The sequence below is a fragment of the Otolemur garnettii genome, unplaced genomic scaffold (assembly GCF_000181295.1).
Source record: "Otolemur garnettii isolate 467f Iridium unplaced genomic scaffold, OtoGar3 scaffold00041, whole genome shotgun sequence".
NCBI classification, from domain to species: Eukaryota; Metazoa; Chordata; class Mammalia; order Primates; family Galagidae; genus Otolemur; species Otolemur garnettii.
The window spans coordinates 12,350,884-12,365,758 of record NW_003852436.1 but is presented as its reverse complement, the minus strand read 5'-3'; positions in this window follow the sequence as shown (position 1 = coordinate 12,365,758).

Here is a 14,875-nt window from a genome sequence, read left to right as displayed (position 1 = left end):
TTAAAAATAGGATGGCGAGGCTGGTCCGAGTGCAGGGGTGTTTACAACTAATTGATCACAACCAGTTACAGATTCCTTTGTTCCTTCTCCATGCCAGTGCTTCACTTGACTAGCCTTAAAAAAAAAAAAAAAATAGGGTGGCAAATGCCAGAAAAATGCTTAGAAGGCCCAGAAAATAGTCTAATAAAAAGGATGAAAGGATGAGCAGTATTTATTTGCAAGCCCCTCCCCCTCCGCTACTACAAAAAAAAAAAGAAAGAAAGAAAGAAAGAAAGAAAGAAAGAAAATAAAAGAAAAACTGGCTGGGTATTGTGGTGGGTGCCTGAAGTCTCACCTACTTGGGAGGCTGAGGCAAGAGTTTGAGGTTATTGTGAGCTATGACACCACAGCACTCTACGCAGGGCAAGAGAGTGAGACTCTGTTTAAATAAATGAAATAAAATAAAATAAAATAAGTTTTTGCAGGAACCAAAACAAAAATGTGTAGAGAGCATATTCACTCTACTACTTACTGGGGCAGAAGAGGCAATGACTTAAAAGGTGCATCATGGCGTTAAGGAAGAGTTTCTTGAGAGCTGCCAGATCAGTATTTCCTAATGTGCTTACTTCTTCTCATGTTGTCAGCATAGTCCAGCTTGCATAAGACATAGTCACAGTCATTCCACCTCTGAGATCCAGTAATTCCATTTTAATGAACATACTCCAAGGACACAGAAAAAAGTAACTTCTGAAAGCATTGTCCAAAATGTGGTGACAACCCAGACCATGACCCATCTTAACTTCTCTAGATCTCCTGCCACCTCCCATCAGAGGGTGAGTCCCTGGCAGCCATGTCCTTGTAGGATACACAACTCACGTCCTGATCTATAACTCAACCTGAAGTGGATCTAGTGCCAACTGGGATGTGGAACCAGGACAGACAGTTATAGGTTGGTCTCTGCATGTGTCAAGGTGGTAAAATAGGCTATGGAGTAACTCTATTTCCCTACAAGGAGAGGCAATTGGGGTAAGGGAAAGTAGAATGAAGCAGATTCACCCAGAGAAACAGGTAAGAAATGAAGAAAGGCCTGACTACCTTCTAGCTCCTTCCAAACACCCAATTGCTTTGATGTATAGCCATGATGTACTCATGATATACCACTCTGTAATAAATCACCCTTTTCAACTTCAGGTAACTTGAATCAGTTTTTTTCTCTTACTTATAACTAAATCTTTTTTTTTTTTTTTGAGACATAGTCTCACTTTGTCACCCTTGGTAGAGTGCTGTGGCTTCATAGCTCACAAAAACCTCAAACTCTTGTGCTCAAGCAATTCTCTTGCCTCAGCCTCTTGAGTAACTGGAAATACAGGTGTCTGCCACAACGCTCAGTTATTTTTAGAGATGAGTTCTTGCTCTTGCTCAAGCTGGTCTCGAACTCCTGAGCTCAGGTGATCTGCCCACTTTCGCCTCCCAGAGTGCTAGGATTATAGGCATGAGCCACTGGGCCTGGCCTTATAACTAAATCTTAATTAAAACACAATAGTTAAAAATTGAGAACAACTCAAATGCCTCAAAATGATTAAATAATTAAATAAATTATTGTACATTGAATATTTTTATTGTACATAGTATATTGAGTACTTTCCAAGGCAATGTTTCAAACTGTCAATGTGGAAAAATGTAAACCATTAAACTGGGTGAACATATTGCTTGCAACTGTTAAATTGTAGATTTAGTCAACAAGAACTAAAAGAGTATACAAAGTAATGTAAACAATTACTAAGGATATGGGACTTTTGGAAACATTATTTACAAAATGTCTTTTTAAAAATATTAAGCCACTAGGATTTTGAAATAGGGATTTAATAACCCACTCCAAAATGTTCCCAGAATATTCTTTATTCTGATAATTATAACCTCCATCCATCTTCTCCAAACCTTGAAAGCTGTCCTCAAGTCCTTCTTTTCTTTCAATCCCTACATCTAACTCGAAAGAAAGTTCATTGGCAAGGACAATAAAATATATTATGAATCAGCCCACTCTTCTCTAATTTCTTTCTAACAATAACTCAGTCCAGATGGATTTTGTCTCTTACTGGAACAGCCACTTTGCCTCCTAACCAGTTTCTCCAATTCCACTCAGCTCTTTTAAATTTCATTTTCCACATAAAAGCAAGGATGATTTTCACCCTAAATAGTGACTTCTAAGTACCCTTTTCCAATAAGAGGAACCAGGGAACCTTAGAGAATAAGCTGATTACAGGTCTGGGGAAGGAAATACAAAAGACTAGCCTGGACTGTCTTGTCATAGCAGATAGCAGTGAGGCAGTCCAAGACCACTGACTTGTAAAAAGAGCTCAGGAGTCAACTTAAAGAAGACTCTGACTCCACTAAGAAAGAATAATTTAAGTATTGATAAAAATAATAATCATGAGAGATTGAAACAGATCAAAGTATTTAAGTCAAACAGTTAATAGTGGTGTTTTAAAAAAAACTTTGAAGAATAGTAAATGATTGTCTGGGTAGAAAAATCCCAAAGAATCATTTTCAAAATCTCTTTAGTGATTATAGCAAGGTTGAAACTTATTAGTGATTATAGCAAGGTTGCAGGATACAAGATTAATATGCAAATGTCAATTGCTTTATTATATGCCAGCAGTTACTTTGAAATTAAAAACACAGTGCCATTTATATTAACTCCTCCCCCAAAAGAAATATCTGGGCAGAAATCTAACAAAATAATGTAATTTATATTAACTCTTCTCAAAAAAGAAATACTTGGATTCAAGTCTAACAAAGTATGTTCAAAATCTGTATGAGGAAAACTACAAACTTAAATGAAAGAAATCAAAGATTTCTTTTTTTTTTTTTCTTTTTTCTTTTCTTTGGGTAGAGTGCTTTGGCATCATCATTGCTCACAGCAACCTCAAACTCTTGGGCTCAAGTGATCCTCTTGCCTCAGCCTCCCAAGTAGCTGAGACTACAGGCACCCACCACTACACCTAGCTAGTCTGTTCTATTTTTAGTAGAGACAGGGTCTCACTCTTGTTCAGGCTGGTCTTGAACTCCTGAGTTCAAACTATCCACCCTCCTCAGGCTCCCAAAGTGCTAGGATTATAGATGTGAGCCAATGTGCCAGGCCAAATCAAAGATTTCTTTGGAGAGATATTCTATGTTCATGGATGGTAAGACTAAAATTGTCAAAATATCAGTTATTCCCACCTTGATCTCTAGATTTCATGAAATCCCATTAAAAATCTTACCTAGTTATTTTATGGATGTCAACAAACTCCTTGTAAAATTTATATGGAAAAAATCCTAAGGAACCCATTAGGAAAACTGGTAAGTAAAGGGAGAAAGTAGAGAAAAATTAAAATAAAAATAAGTCACATAGGGGCAGCACCTGTGGCTCAAAGGAGTAGGGCACTGGCCCCATATGCCAGAGGTGGCAGGTTCAAACCCAGCCCTGGCCAAAAAAAAGAAAGAAAGAAAGAAAAATAAATAAATCACATATTAACATATCACTTTTCATATTAAAAATTTTCTATTATTTCAAATTTCATTTTAAATAAAAGCCAACCTCCTCACCAAGACCTTGAGGCCATGCTTGATCTGGCATCTTCCAACCTCATTCATCTTTTTTCATGCCACTTGGACACTCGCTTATGATGTTCCAGCTGTGTAAGCCTCCAAGTAAGCTGTGCTTTTTCCTGCCCCAGGATGTTTCTCCTCATGCTTCAGATCCCAATTTGCCTTTTCAGAGGGGCCTTCTTTGACCATTCTAACAAAAAACCTATTTGCTTTCTTCCTAGGACTTGCCACAATTTGTATTTATTTCGCTTGTTCACTTGTTTTTGCTTGGTTCTTCCAGTAAACTGTTTAGTTCTAAGAAGGGCTAGGATTTGCTACATACAGGCACTCAAGAACTATTTATGGGAAAAGTGAAGGAAATTATCTATGAGGTTGAGACGAGGTGATTAAAAAATAGGTGAAACTCAAATAAACTGGTGAGGGCGATTTGGTGATCTCTGAGAGGGCCAAGGTCTGTTTCATGATGGGGTCAGGAGAGGATCTAGGGGAGAGAGAAATGAGATTTCTAAGAAGAGTAAGGTTACCGTGGAGTTGAAGAAAACAGATGTGCTCTGAACAACTTTCATGGAGCATTGTAGTTTACCCCTTCTGCTGTAACAAAATGCCACATAATAATTAGGTAGTTTGTAAGTAATAGAAATTTATTTCCCACAGTTTGGGAGGCTGAAAAGTCCCAGGTCAAGGTGCCAGCAGGTTCAGTGTCTGGTAAGCCTTGGCAACCTTCGCTTCCAAGATGGCGCCTTATTGCCGTATCCTCAGGAGGGGATGAATGCTGTGTGCTGACATGGGAGAAGGGTAAAAGGAAGGGAGATCACTCTCTCAAGCCCCTTTATAAGAGCACTAATTCTCACCAGGAGAGTGTAGCCCTTATGTCTTACCCACCTTTTAAAGGCCCCATTTCTTTTTTTTTGTTTGTTCTTGAGACAGAGTTTCACTTTGTCACCTTCAGTAGAGTGCTGTGTCATCACAGCTCACAGCGACCTCAAAGTTTTGGGCTTAAGCCATTCTCTTGCCTCAGTCTCTCCAGTAGCTGGGACTACAGGTGCCTGCCACAGTGAGATGAGGTCTCGCTTTGGCTTAAGCTAGTCTCAAACTCCTGAGCTCAGGCAATCCACCCGACTCAGCCTCCCTGAATACCATATTACTATATTACTATAATACTATATTATAGGCCACCACCCCCGGCCAAGGCCCCATGTCTTAACACTGTTGCAGTGAGAATTCAGTTTCAACATGAATTTTGGAGGGACACAATCATTCAAACCATAGCCAGTGTTAAGTAATAAAAAAGTGTAAAAGCCATTTTAATTATAAACATTGTACAGTGTATATACTCTAGGTCTTTTGTTCTCAGTTCACTACCAGGCTGCAGATAATACTTATTGAATACTTTTCTACATTTGGCTATACATTGGGCTAAATAAGCCTAAGAAATTTTATTGTAACTGATCCTTTATATGTCTTGATGTGAGCTCATATTTATACATAGACACCCACCACAGTTACATTTTATAATGCAGAAGTTTTAATAACCCCAACAATCCATTGTAAGTTTTATATATAATGATTAAGAACACTATAATGAACTGTGATATCAGTATTCCTTTTTGCTTCTTTTATTTATTTTTTTTCTTTCTTTTCTTTTTCTTTTCTGGTTTTTTAACCAAGAGATTTTCTGAGGGTGGCTGTTGGCAAAACTTGTCGTTATAGTTTCTGCAAATTAAGACTAGGGTAACTGAAATTCTTTACAAAATGCCAGAAAGCTTACTGGGTGCTGAAGAGCATATGATTCTTCTTCTATTTGTGTCTTAATTAATCAAACAGTATAAACACAGCACAGAAAACTTGGAAACTCCAAAAGAGATGAAGGAAAGGCAGACACAATCCGTCCCCCATCACCCTAATGTTATAAATCTGCAAGGTCTGACAACTAACTTCGTGAACTCATTCTAGGAAAAATAGTACATGCCTCATTGCTGAATATCGCTCTGGTCACCAGATGGTCAAAGAGAGTACTTTGAAGGTGACTATAGTGATATCCATTAATGAGGTATGTAGTACTTTGTCTAGAACGAGTTCATGAACTTAATTGTCTGACTTCATATACATTTTCTTTTAGTCTTTTCTCAAATCACTTATTGTTTCCTAGTTGTATTCTCTGTGTACTTCAAGGAGTTTTTTTGTTTTATTTTTTTGAGACAGAGTATCACTTTGTTGCCCTTGGTAGAGTGCTGAGGCCTCATAGCTCACAGCAACCTCAAATTCTTGGGCTCAAATTCTTTTGCCTCAGCCTCCCAAGTACCTGGGATTACAGGTGCCCACCACAATGCCCAGTTATTTTTTTGTAGAGACAGTCTCACTTAATCATCCTCGGTAGAGTGCTGTGGCGTCACACAGCTCACAGCAACCTCCAACTCCTGGGCTTAGGCGATTCTCTTGCCTCAGCCTCCTGAGTAGCTGGGACTATAGGTGCCCTCCACAATGCCTGGCTATTTTGTTGTTGTTGTTGCAGTATGGCTGGGGTGGGTTTGAATCCACCACCCTTGGTATATAGGGCTGGTGCCCTACCCACTTAGCCGCAGGCATCACCCGTGCCTAGCTATTTTTTAGAGATGGGGTCTCAGTGTTGCTCAGTCTGGTCTTGAACTCCTGAGCTCAGACGATCCACCCACCTCAGCCTCCCTGAGTGCTAGGATTAAGGTCTGAGTCACCACTCTGGACTTTACATACAAGTTTTTATCCTAAAATGTTCCTTCATTCTAAAACAGAAGGCAGAGAATAAGCCATTAAGTCAGATAATCTGGGCGAGGCATAAGTAATGTGAAGTAAGTAGAGTAATATGGAGTGAACAGTCAGGGAAGAGCTCACAGAGGGGTCATTTGAGTGAGACCTGTCTGACCAGAAAGAATCATTCTTGTGACGGTCTGGGCCAGAGGTTTTTGTCACACATGGGACAGCAAGGGCAAGGACTCAGGGCATGGCAGAACTTTGTTTGGGAACAGGAAGGTGGCCAATATAGACAGAGCAAATGAACAAGAGGAACATGGAGAGAGGAGGGAAGAGAGAGAGAGAGATGATCCTGTGGACCTCCTAGGACAGAGTAAGGAGATTATTTCTTGGTTAAGAGGAATTTGAAACTATTATAAGATTTTTTTAAACAGGGCAATGCCACATCTGATTTGAATATTTAAGAGTATTCTGATCGCCGAAAATATTGTACAGCAATTATTTCTGCATGAATGTGGACACAGATCCTACAGACGGAATCCTCACTGAAATCTGCTTAAACGTGTCACGCCATGTGTCAGGGACACTCCCGGAAGCAGGAAGTCTGGGAGCTTTAAGTAGAGCTATATGCAGAGGTCCAGAGGATGTCCTCAGAACTTTTTTTTTTCTCATGAATTCTGTTTCTATTTCTAAATTGCGCCCATCCTCTCCTTCAGCACTTCTGAACCCAGCCAGCAGGGGGAACAGCTGCCAATAACCCGAGGTCATCCAAAAAGAAGGGAGAGCCTCTGTCCACCTCCAATTTGGAAAATTCTGGAAAAGTCTCAAATTGGTCAGATATAGAAAATATATCCTTCCTTTGATGAATTGCCATGTACAGGGTGATGTCACATTGTCACTAGCCCAACCAGGGCCTTGTGCTCACCTGTTGGCAAAGAGGAGGATGGGCTACCTACCATGACCTATCTCCCCAGCCAGGATTTCACAAAATTGGGAAGAAATACTCCAAAGGAAGAGGTGCTGCTATTAGAAGAAGATTGGTAAGGATGTTGTGCGGAGGAGGAAAACTCCTGAAAACAATAACTACACTGAATTGCCATGGAATTACACAGCAATTTTTTCCCACTGAATAATATTCTTCCATATGGCTTGGTGTCCGTAGCTCAGTGGTTAGGGCTGATGGGTTCGAACCTGGCCCAGGCCTGCTAAACAACAATGACAACTGCAACAAAAACATAGCCAGGCGCCTATGGTGGGCACTTCTAGTCTCAGCTACTTGGGAGGCTGAGGCAAGACAATCACTTAAGCCCAAGAGTTTGAGGTTGCTGTGAGCTGTGACACTACAGCACTCTACCAAGGGTGACATAGTGAGACTCTGTCTCAAAAAAAAAAAAAAAATTCTACCATTTATATGTTTCAGTCATTCAATCTTTTCTTGTTCCACATGGCCATTTGGCAAGTTATTTACTGAACCAATTCCCAATTGTCACATAATTTGGTTCCTTCTAATCTTTTATAATCATGAGTAATATTCAATAACTGTCTAGTGCATATGGTCTTTTTATATACATTTTATTTTCTTCATCTCCAGAAAAGGACCCCTAGATAAAGGGTATGTGGTCTAGTTTTCCTGACATATTTTGTCAAATTTACTGCTTTCTAAAGGATTGTTCACCTGTGAAATGCCACTAGCAAGGCACAGTGTATCCCTCTCTCTGTACCCTCTACATTACTGAGTATCAATACTTTTTTTTTTTTTTGAGGACAAAGAGACATTTATTAACTGACCAGCAAATGAGGAGGTTGTTAGATTCCCACCTTAAAGTGCAAACATCCTCTCTCTGAGCAGAATACCAATCTTTTTTTTTTTTTTTTTTAATTTATTGTTGGGGATTCATTGAGGCTATAAGAAACCAGATTACACTGATTGCATGTGTTAGGTAAAGTCCCTCTTACAATCGTGTCTTGCCCCCCAAAGGTGTGGCACACACCAAGACCCCACCCCCTCCCTCCTTCCCTCTCTCTGCTCTTCCTTTCCCCCACCTCTCCCTCCTTCTCTTTCTCTCTGCTCTTCCCTTCCCCTGCCCCCACCGTGTCATTAATTGTCCTCAGATCAAAATTGAGTACATGGGATTCATGCTTCTCCATTCTTAGTATCACCACTTTTTAGCTCAATTTAATAGGTGAAAGTGGTGCATCTTTGTTTTATTTCTTGCTTTTTAAAATCACAACAGCAGGTGAACTTTTTTGTTGTTTTGAAAACTAGGGCAGGTGCCTTTTGCTCATGCATCTGGTAGAGTCTTAGTAATTTTTAATCTAGTCATCTGACCCTTTAGCATTATTAGTCTCCTCCAATAAGTGACTAAGCTTCCTGGTTTACTCTTTTCCTTTTTATTTTAACTTTTCAAAATTATTTTGTTCTTGTATTGTAAAATTTTGCTATCTTGTTTCCAAGCTTAGAACTCCATACTTTTCCCGGGGCCTGAACGATATTTAATTTCATTTTGTTTTAGCTCATTGAGAGCTTGATTTTTTCCTTGATTTTTTTTTAGAATATGTATCTCTTTACATATTCTAAAATGTATTTTTATTTATACCATGAATTGAAGATATGAGTTTTTTTCCCCTAATTGCTGGCTATTTACATATTCTAAAATGTATTTTTATTTATACCATGAATTGAAGATATGAGTTTTTTCCCCTAATTGCTGGCTGTTTACACATTCTAAAATGTATTTTTATTTATATCATGAATTGAAGATATGAGTTTTTCCCCCCTAATTGCTGGCTATTCAGTCCATTACAATTCCCAACTGATTTGTGATATGACTTTTAATATGTATCTTATACATACCAGAATCAATTTATAGACCATTATGTTCAGTGAGAGCTTTGTTAACTCAGCTCTCATATTAGTGCCACAAAGTTTTAATTCGTATAGCTTTATGATATGTTTTAGTATCTGGCACAGCTAGCTCCCTTACCTTATAGCTCTTTAGAATATCCATGTTATTTTCATTAGTTCATTCTTCCAGATAAAGATTGGGATAACTTCCCAAGTTAAAAAAAAACCTTTTGAAGTGTTGATGGGAACCACATATACTTCAGGAGAGAAAACATGTGGAAAATATCCAAATGCTGGGGTCAGAGTTGCCCGACATCAAGCAGATCAGGCTCTGATATCATGTTCTCTTTCCAGTTCCTTCTCTCTTGAGTGTGAAATTCATTTGCATGCAGAAGAAATTTCTTGTTCTCTGCATATTTTAGGAGACATTCTAAATGATCTCAGAATTAAAGGTCTGGCTTAAATTAATATATAGTTTTAGCATTTTCTTTGTAGTAAAATGCACTTGTACACATTTCAAAATAAGCAGGATTCTTTTAGCTAGAATGTCTATTTCTTTTGTTGTCTTCTCTCAGTTTTAGTATTACATACGTCTTTCATCGCTTTAAACACAAGCTTATTTACATCTTCAGGATGAGAATCCTTTTTTAAGTTTACTGCACTTCTCAAATTCATTTGAAAATAGGAGTGCCATGAACTACTTGTTTGGATAGCTCACTATCTGATTCATTTAACTATTTATGAGTTTATCCCAGAAAGATCTGGAATCTTTACTTACTAATCCTTAGTTTTCACTTGCAGTTTCCGAGTTACTCCCCCTGGAGTTGTACAGTGAATAACCAGCATACTTGTCCTATATCCCTAGTGGTAACAGTCTGCTGAAACTGAAAGCAAATCTACACATTTCCAGTTTTCCGCGGTCACAATAAGGGTTGAGTTATACCCTAAAATTATTTGGGCACTTTCCTGAGTACCTGTTGGACAACCTGTATTTGTCTAGGGAGGGAAGGAATAATGGGGGTGATGTTGACGATGACACTTTACTTTTGTTTTCCTTTGTTATCTTATCTTCATTATAATTGTCTGTTGTAAGGGACAAGAGTTATTACAACTCTCATATTAGAGTTGTGGAAAATGAGATTCCGACAGTCTGTGTGACTTTCCTTTTGGTAAGTGGTAGAAGGGAGCCTTCAGTTACAAAGTATTCCCTCCACCTTACCTCCTCTTTTACTTGAAAGGTGCTGGAATCTGTTGTAATACATCTCTTTAAGAAGCTTTCTCAGTGCTTGGAATCTTGGGGATTGTGTATGGGTTAGTTTTTCCTTTTTTAAAAATCTGTTTTGAATAGTTTATAGCTCCCAAACCCTAAATTCAAGTTCACCCTCTCTTATGTGGGGTAGAATTTAGGAAACATTGTATTGCTTTTGTAATGTCACTTTTCTTTACCACTTGATGCATTGGTGTACAGATAAAAACCAGCTTAAAATACACACCCAGGTTAGATTTGGAGAATAAAGGAAGTTACAAAAGGTCACCAGAGGAGTGGGTGTGTAAGCAGGAAGAGGCAGAACTACCTCTGCCCTTGGTGATGAGAAAGGTGTCCTAATTGTATAAGCCTGTGTTTTGCTTTGTTTCATTTCAAGTATCAGATGAGACACTTCTTTCTCCCTACCATTTTCCTCCTATGACTGTGTTCAACTGCCTGTAACTTGGTGATCCTTAGAAAGAACTCAGCTTGCGTGTGTGTGTGTGTGTGTGTGTGTGTGTGTGTGTGGGGAAGGGGGCCCAGGGAGAGCAGGCAAAGGGGTTTGTTGGTTTAGTTCACGCCTTGCTACAATTCCATGTAATCAGTCTGTCTCATGACTTACAAAGTCATAGTACACAAGCTTTCTGCTTCAAGAGATTGTAACTCTTACTAGTTTATATGCAATGTAGACTGTTTTACCCTCCCTTTTACTCTGATGCTCTCTTTCTCTTATCTTCATACATTTAGCTAGTTTTGAGCTTTTGTTTTTGTTCCAATCAATTTTATTTAAATTCCTCTGTAGTAGTTACACTCCCTAAAGTATTTCTTTCTTGTTCTCTGGCAGGTAAACATTTTCTTTCCTGAAGAATTTTGTGGTCAAGAGAATAAAACAGCTCTTGTTTGACATTCTCAGAATGAGGAGTTTCTTTTCTTTCTATACCATACATTGCCTAGCAGCCTTTAGCTGGCACTCAATAGATATTTATTTATTCAAAAGAAAACAAATTGTAATGAATATTGCCTTGGATAGCATGTTCATTTATTGCCCAGTTTTTGATAGTTGTTTTTATATTATCCTTTATTATGTTACAATAAAGCTTCAGAGACCTTTTTTTTTTAATTAATAGACTTTAATATTTTGAGTAGTTTTCAGGTTATAGAAGAATGGGCAGAAAGTACAGAGGGTACCCATACGCGTGGGTCACTACAAAAGTTTTGAGAAAAACTGTATTCTGGTCCATTATTTCACTTCCAAGAAACACAGTCAACAGTGTCCTTTCTGATTCACCTGAATTTGCTTGGCCTTCAGGTGTCACTGGGAGGGCTTCATTTGTTTCTGCCTGCACAGATTTTACATTTCTTGAGTTTTGTGTATCTCAAAATTTTCATAATGACCCATGTATCCTCTGACCCCACCTTAGTTTCCTCATTATTAACATTTTGCATTAGTGTGGTACATGTGTTACATAACCAGCTAATACAGTGATGATTCAAAAAATACATTATTATTAACTAAACCCTATAGTTGACATTAAGGTTCCATCCTGGTGTTGTACATTCCATGGGTTTTGACAAATATATAATACAATACATCCACTATGATGGTATTATACAGAATAGTTTCACTGCCCTAGGAATCCCTCCATCTATTTATCCCACTCTCCCGAGTTCTTGAAAACCATTGATTTTTTACTATCTCTGTAGTTTTGCCTTTTCCAGAATGTCATATAGTTAGAATCATATGTACCCTTTTTAAAAAGTTTTCTTTCACTTAGCAGTAGTCTATTGTTTTCTCTATGTACGTTCTCTGATTATAAACTTTTAAAACTTCATCAATAGTGTGTATTAAACACCTACGAGGTGCTGAGTAGACAAGGCAAACAAGATTGTTGTTCTTGGCCTGAGCTTCCAAATTGTCCAATATCCACCAACAATAAGCACTTTCCCAAGGCAATAAGCACTGTAGCTGTTGTGTTAAAGGTATGCTCTTCCTTCCCTGAGAAAGTCATTTGCTTATATCACCAACAATGAGGAGGCCAATAGTACCCACATCTGATTTATTAATTTTAAGACTAACCCACTAACCAGTTCAATCTCCTTAGTGTAACAGGAATGAGCCCTCCTGGTTTTTTAAGGCAGAACCTGTTTTATTCTTGACTATGATACTTGAAGCAAGAGAAGACAACTGCCCCCCAAAGGTGGTCTACCTGTTTCATTGTTTTGTTTTTGGTTTTTAGCCCAGAGCATATTTGGATCTTCCTTCGCAGCAAATAACATATGTCAATTCATTTCTACCTTTAGTCACCAATAATATCTAAACTTGTGGTTAAACTTTCAAAAAACAATTTATGAGTCACCAATGACATTGAGGTTTAAAAAAAAAAAGATGTCCTCCAAGGCTTTGGTTGGTTTCTTGCTGCAAGATAGGGCAAATACATCATATACATGCTAGATTTCATTGGATTAACAAACCAAAGAATATATTCCCTGTCTCCAATCAGTTTTATTTCACTTAAAAACATTTCATGCTTTTTTTTCTTGTACATTACTGATACAACTAAAGATGTAGCTCTCCATTAGAGTTAATGGTAAGTTTAAATTTTCAGTGAATATGAGGCATAATTCACCCCAATTTAAGGAGTAAGAATTTATTATTTTACACAGGGAGTACTCTGTATAAAACTCTGCTTGTATAGTTTGCTGCAACCTCAAACTCCTGGGCTTACATGATCCTCCTTTCTCAGCCTCCCAAGTAGCTGAGACTATAGATGTGCTACCATGCTCAGCTTATTTTTCTATTTTTGTAGGGACAGGGTCTCACTATTGTCCAGGCTGGTCTTGAACTCCTTGCCTGAAGCAATCCTCCTGCATTGACCTCCCAAAGTGCTAGGATTATAGGCGTGAGCCATGACACCCAGCTTATTTACCTTTTGATAAGAGTAGATAATGTTAAGAATAGAAAGTATTATCAAACAAATTGTACATATATAATTAGAAACAATATTTCTAAGAACATGGAAATGTATAGCAGACTAGAAAGTCATTTTAGAGTGTTTGCCCCCCTGTAAACATTGAGGTTTTCTGTACTATCCATATATAACATATACTAACTAGTCAGGTAAGAAAATTGACTACATATGGCTACATCATGGTTATCATGATGGCTAAAGAAATGAATTAAATAATTACATTGGGTGGTACCTGTGGCTCAGTGAGTGAGTAGGGCGCTGGCCCCATATACTGAGGGTGGTGGGTTCTAACCCGGGCAGCAAATAAATAGCCGGGCATTGTGGTGGGCGTCCCCAGCTATTCGGGAGGCTGAGGCAAGAGAATCACCTAAGCCCAAGAGCTGGAGGTTGCTGTGAGCTGACACCATGACACTCTACCAAGGGCAACACAGTGAGACTCTGTCTCTAAAAAAAAAAAAAATGATAGTTACATCTCTGATTAATACATGAACACAATTTCAATACTGGGATACCCTACTTATCACTGAATCCTTTCCTAGATTTTATTTTAATGTCTTAGGCCTACAAAAGAGGATTATCAGAATGGTTATTAAACACAAAAAATGTGAACACCCACAAACAGATAATTCTTTTCATCACTGCTACAAGAATGAATCTATAAGTGAAAGATAAAAAAAATCTGTAAAGGAGCTATATGTAATATATTAAATTTCACATCAAGAACGTGAATCTGTTTATGACAAAAAATTTCTATACCAAGGATAAAAAGAGTCTATGATGATTTGAATTATTCAGGAGTATTATTAGTATACAAAAGTCCATTTTAAAATGAGAAATATTTAACATAATAGCTTTTTCTCCTCTTGTGATCTATCTTCACATGTAGGATGCAGCTGAAATTCTTTGTCTTAGAGACTGTCCTTATTCTCTTTGAATACAGACCTATTATATATATATATTCCCCCCCCCCTTTTTTTTTGAGACAGAGTCTTACTTTGTCCCCCTCGGTAGAGTGCTGTTGCATCACAGCTCACAGCAATCTCAAACTCCTGGGTTTAAGTGATTCTCTTGCCTCAGCCTCCCAAGTAGCTGGGACTACAGGCACCTGTCACAATGAATGCTCAGCTATTTTTAGAGATGAGGTCTCGCTCTGGCTCAGGCTGGTCTCAAACCTATGAGCTCAGGCAATCCACCTCCCTCGGCCTCCCAAGTGCTGGGATTACATGCGTGAGTCACCATGCCTAGCTCTTCTTGGACATCTTAATCACTGTTGCTGTTTTCTTTGCTTCTTTTAATGAGGGAAGTAATGCATGTAAGAAGCAGAAAATTGTCAGGTGGTTAGGTGCTCATAACTTACAAGGCCCTAAGATAGGTGTGGCAGGACGTATAGGATGAGTCAGTCTTGCATCTAGGATGTGAAGGAGCCAGTGGAGCCTGGAGCCATATTGGAGCCCAAGGCCTAGGAAAACTCAGTATGACTGATCTGGTCTTTGTTGAAGATTTTTTTTTTTTTTTTTT